At 42.4% G+C, this 5,277-nt stretch overlaps 1 pseudogene; it reads right to left on the bottom strand.

The window, feature by feature from the left end:
• Positions 1–3,911: 3,911 nt before the first annotated feature.
• Positions 3,912–4,029, bottom strand: LOC126261080 (5S ribosomal RNA; annotated as a pseudogene).
• Between the last annotated feature and the right edge of the window lie 1,248 nt (positions 4,030–5,277).

The following is a 5,277-nucleotide window of genomic DNA, read 5'->3' as shown; positions in this document are numbered from 1 at the left end:
GGTTTTCCATCTGTCTCGGTAAATGCGGGCTGGTTCCCCTTATTCTGCCTCGGCTACACTATGTCGGCGATTGCTGCGCAAACAAGTTCTCCACGTACACCACCATAACTCTACCACGCAAACATAGGGGTTTAGGGGTTACACTCGTCTGGTGTGAGACGTTCCCTGGGGGGGGGGGGGGGGGGTGTCCACCGGGGTCCGAACCGCACAATAACCCTGGGTTCAGTGTGGGGTGGCGGGGAGGGGGGGTGGGTGAAGTGGACTGCGGTTGTCGTCGTGGGGTTGCGGATCACTGCGGCTGCGGTGGTGACGGAGCCTCTCCGTCGTTTCTAGGTCCCCGGTTTACATAACATAACATAACATTACATCTACCGATTTCCGTCTCAGTGGTGTAATTCCTTCACGGTGCATCATTTTTTGACTAAGAGTAAAAACGTCTTTCTGTGCTACGAAATCTGCACGTGATGCAGCACATTCTCTCTATGCAGAGGAAACCTATTAATGTTCGTAGCTTCCATCTCCAAGGTAGTGCAACGAAAGTTGCGAATACAGAGACAACCCTTAGTACGTCGTGCGGGACTGCTGCATGGAAATGTAGAGTTCCGGCTCTGTGGTGTGTCATAGTTGGAGGATGCTGGCTGGCGTGAAAGCATATTTGTACTGTGTTTGGTATCTTAATTAGTTACCAGCGTAAAGTGGGTCCCTGACCCGCAGTCATGGAAACCTTTGTATGTTCAGCAGGACAGGCTGTTTCCTAGCAATGCCTATGTGCTCTTCCAGTACCTCTTGCGTACGCCAGGGCTGGTTTCCTTTTTCTGGTAGAAGGAAGCTTTCTCCAGCCTGGAGAATACGGGCGAATCTTATACTGCCCGTCACGAATTTCTGTTTTCATCTTAGAGAAACAATTGTAGAGTTAAAGTCAATAACGGTCTTAGTGCCAAAAGACTAATTCCAAGTTATTCATATTTTTGTTTTCGTTTTGACAAAAATGTTTTAGTGAAAAACATCAACAATATTTTTTATTTATTGTCTGCCATAAGACCCACACAACTATTGCACTTTTTTTAAGTTCTACATCTTATGTCAATGAAAATAAATATTTTATTCAGAAAAACGTAGGCTGTGCCAAATACCGCACAGGTATCAATAAAAATGAGATAAGTGCCAATGAAAGAAATCTCAAGCATTTATTAGTTTTGTTAATAATAAACATTTTCTACATACGTTTTACAGATACAATATACTCTGATTAAATTATTTTTAATTCTTCTTTAATTTTTGTAGAGCACAAAGCAATTTTAATTCATTAACTATCCGAAAAACGGTCTTTTAGCTACTTTCAAATACGGCGGCATCGGTTGCAGATGCTTTTTCTTTTCATCTGACAAGCTGCTTTTACATTGTTGTGACTGTGACACAAAGTACTTTATTATGTCAGTGATAATCTCTTTCCTGAAAGTCTTGCAGGTGTCCCAGTCTTCAAATTCGTTAATCATTGCCCTCATCTTGACGACACTAGGAAATATTTGGAAGTATTTATTTACGTTGTGTTAAAATGTGCATCGCCTGCTTTTTTAAAATATAAAAAGGTCAGCAGGCTGGAGCATAGTAACCACAAATGGATTGTTATGTGTCGCATTCTCGTAAGTTTTACAACGTTCTTAGGTACTTGATGATATTCTTAAAGTCCCTTACGATGTTCAATCTGGTCAGAATCTCTGTCATACACTGCAGGCGATTACAAAGCGATTTAACCTCAGCAGTTGTCCAGCACATACGGTTCATGCTATCTTGGTGGCCTTATATTCACTACTACAAATGATAGTAACGCTTATTCCGCTTTTCAGGTTGTTCTCAACAGTACTTATCTTGGTTTTTCGGGTCTAACTGCAAAAAAAACTTTTTGGGACTTACTCCGTTATTGATTTCCACTTTACAATTGCATCCTACGCTCTCAATTACTTGCTAGTTGCGTTCTAGTCTCTGCCTTCCTCTACGGTTTTCACCCTCTACAGCTCCACCTAGTACCATGGAAGTTATTCCCTGATGGCTTAACAGGTGTCCTATCATTTTGTCCCTTCTTCTTGTCAGTGCTTTCCATATATTCGTTTTCTCGTCGATTTTATAGAGAACCTCCTCATTCCTTAACTTATCAGTCCACCTTATTTTCAACATTCTTCTGTAGCACCACATCTCAAATGCTCGATTCTCCTTTGTTCCGGTTTTCCCAGAGCCCATGTTACACAAGCACACAATTCTGTGCTCCAATACGTATATTTTCAGAAATTTGTTCTTCAGGTCTGTGTTTGATACTGGCAGAATTCCCTTGGCCAGAAATTCCCTTTTTCCAGTACCAGTCTGCTTCTTAAATCCTCCTTGCTCCGTTCCAGAGGTCTACAAATTCTCCTTCCAGGTTACCTCACCCTATCTCTCCGCCGTACCAATTAAAGCAGCTCAACCTGCCGCAAAGGGAACACAAGAGTACATGTGTGATGAAGCAGAATGGCCAAGGCAGGTCACCTTGGTTCCCTGCAGGCTGGCAATGTTCGCGCCATACGTTCAGCCTGCTGCACCTGATAACTGACTACGTTGTCAGTCCAACGTCACTGCAGGATAGCCAACTATATGTTTGCGTAGGTAGTTTCACTGCATCTCATCTATCTTAACGATGAACGGTGGGAGCAGCGAAGTGAGCAAACCTAACTTAAAGAAGGCTGAGAAGAAATTAAGAATTGGTGTGTATATACCATTCACGAAACAGAGCCCAAGTCCAGCATGGGAAAAGTTTTCGTGTGTTTATGAATCAGCTTCAAATAAACTGTTATTTGTCTCGCTATGAAAATTGTGTAAAAAGTTGCTAAACAATTTCGAGAGCCTCGAGTGTGTTACGACATGCTTGTAAAGCTGGCCAGCAGTTTCCACATTCCATCACGTTTTTAAAGAGGACAAAGACTTAATGGCTGACAAGTGTGTCGCACCGTGTGCAAAGAACTTGAGGCCATTTAGCCGTTATAGGCTTCCTAATTTTTGGCAAACTTTATTTGAAATTGGAGAAACGTATGGCTCAAAATATATTAAAAACCACATTCTAGTGGCAGGCAACAAAGTGCAAAGAGAACTTATTATAAAAGAAAAGCGGCTTCTTTCAGACATGTACTTTTTAGTTTAACATATAGGGTGTATCAAAAAGAATCATCCGATTTGGCAAGTCTTTATTTCTGAAACTAATAAACATATACGATGAATTTTGTTTTTTGATGAACGGGAAACTCAAAAAGCTTTTTATCATACGGTTTCATAGGTGTTCAATATGTCCCTCTTGAGATGCACAGCGTACGTGAATGCGATATTCAAATTGTTCCAACATTACAGCAAGCATGTCTTGAGTTGCTTCCACAGTTGCTGTTATGCGATGTCTCAGTTCATTCATTGTTGTTGGTAACGGAGGCACATAAACGGAGTCTTTTATAAACCGCACAAGAATAATAACACACTGTCAAGTCCGGTGATCTTGGAGCCCAGTAATGTAAGGCTGAATCATTTGGTCCAGAGCGACCGATCACTTCCAGATGCCAGTGTGGCGGTGCCCCATCATGTTGGTAAATCAAGTCGTTCGAATCAGTCTCCTACTGTGGGAAAAGGCAGTTCTCAAGCATTTCGAGATATGTGCTTCTTGTAACAGTCTCCTCTAATCTAAACTAAACTCCTCCCGAACAGGTCATGAAGGCCCAACGCTATTAACCGGCAGCCGTGTCATCCTCAGCCCATAGGCGTCACTGGATGCGGATATGGAGGGGCATGTGGTCAGCACACCGCTCTCCCGGCCGTATGTCAGTTTCCGAGACCGGAGCCGCTACTTCTCAATCAAGTAGCTCCTCAGTTTGCCTCAGAAGGGCTGAGTGCACCGCGCTTGCCAACAGCACTCGGCAGACCGGATGGTCACCTATCCAAGTGCTAGCCCAGCCCGACACCGCTTAACTTCGGTGATCTGACGGGAACCGGTGTTACCACTGCGGCAAGGCCGTTGGCTGTAACAGTCTCCTCGCCAAAGAAAAATGGACCATACACCTTTTCCCTTGAAACTGCACAAAACACACTAAATTTTGGAGAGTCCCTCTCATGTTGTACAGCTTCATGTGGTTGTTCCGTACCCCGTGTTCTCATATTATGACGGTTCTCCTTTCAGATGAAATGGAATGTTGCCTCGTCACTAAACACTAAGCGTGGAAGAAAACTGTCATTCTCCATATTGCCAAGAACGAAATTAGAGAACTCCACGAGTTGTTGTTTGTCACCTTCACGAAGAGCTTGCAGTAGCTGAATTTTGTATGGTTTCATGTATGAACGTCAACGCAACACACGCCAGACGGACATCGGGGGTATGTTGAGCTGTCGAGCTGCACGGCGAAGGGATTTCTACGGACTTTTTGTGAAAATATAGCAGATGCTTTCGACGTCTGTGTCAGACGCTCGGTGACAGCCCGACGATTTGCCTTTACACAAACAACCTGTTTCTAGGAATTGTTCATGCCATCGCCTAATGCTCTGTGCTGTAAGAGGATCTACTCCATACCTAGTACTAAAGTCACGCTGAACAGTTACTGTTGACCTGCTTTGCGCAAAACGTAGAACACAAACCGTTTTCTGTTGTCCAGACACCATTTTTTACTAGAACTGAACTGGGAGCTCACTGCTGAAATCTAGCAGGAAGCACGCAAAGCTCGAGAGTTTGCTCTTTCCAACAGTACGTTGTTCATGCAGGTATGTCGACATTGTAATATAATAGTAATAGTAATATATTAGTAATAGTAATAATTTTTTAAATAGTATGATTTTTTTTATACAACCTGTAATATTAAAGACGAAGTTCATGTTCGCTAAAATAGGTTTGGGGAATTTACACTGAACTGTTTTGGTCACTTAAAATGAATTCAGAGAACAGGGACTACACATCCTAGAAAAACTAATTAAATTCTTATAACTGGATTCTTATTTGGCTGAAACACACTAAGGTTATAGAAACTAGACTATCAAAACTTTAGTTTAGTTAGCATTGCAGTGAAACAGATGTCTTCGTGTTCTTAAATACAAAGGATCTCGACTTTCAGGGACGGTTCTGCTTGCTATAGAAAACACGTGTTAGAGGTGATCTGATGATTGCTCATATTGAGAATAGCCATTACTAGTAGAAAGAAGGTGAACTTACAGAGAAAACTGTTCATATCGAAAGAAAGAAATAAACCGGAAATACACCGAAAAGGAAAAAAACGGACAAAG

Source organism: Schistocerca nitens, chromosome 5 (genome assembly GCF_023898315.1).
Source record: "Schistocerca nitens isolate TAMUIC-IGC-003100 chromosome 5, iqSchNite1.1, whole genome shotgun sequence".
NCBI lineage: Eukaryota > Metazoa > Arthropoda > Insecta > Orthoptera > Acrididae > Schistocerca > Schistocerca nitens.
Note: the sequence above shows the minus strand (reverse complement) of the source record. Positions and strands in the feature narration are given on the sequence as shown.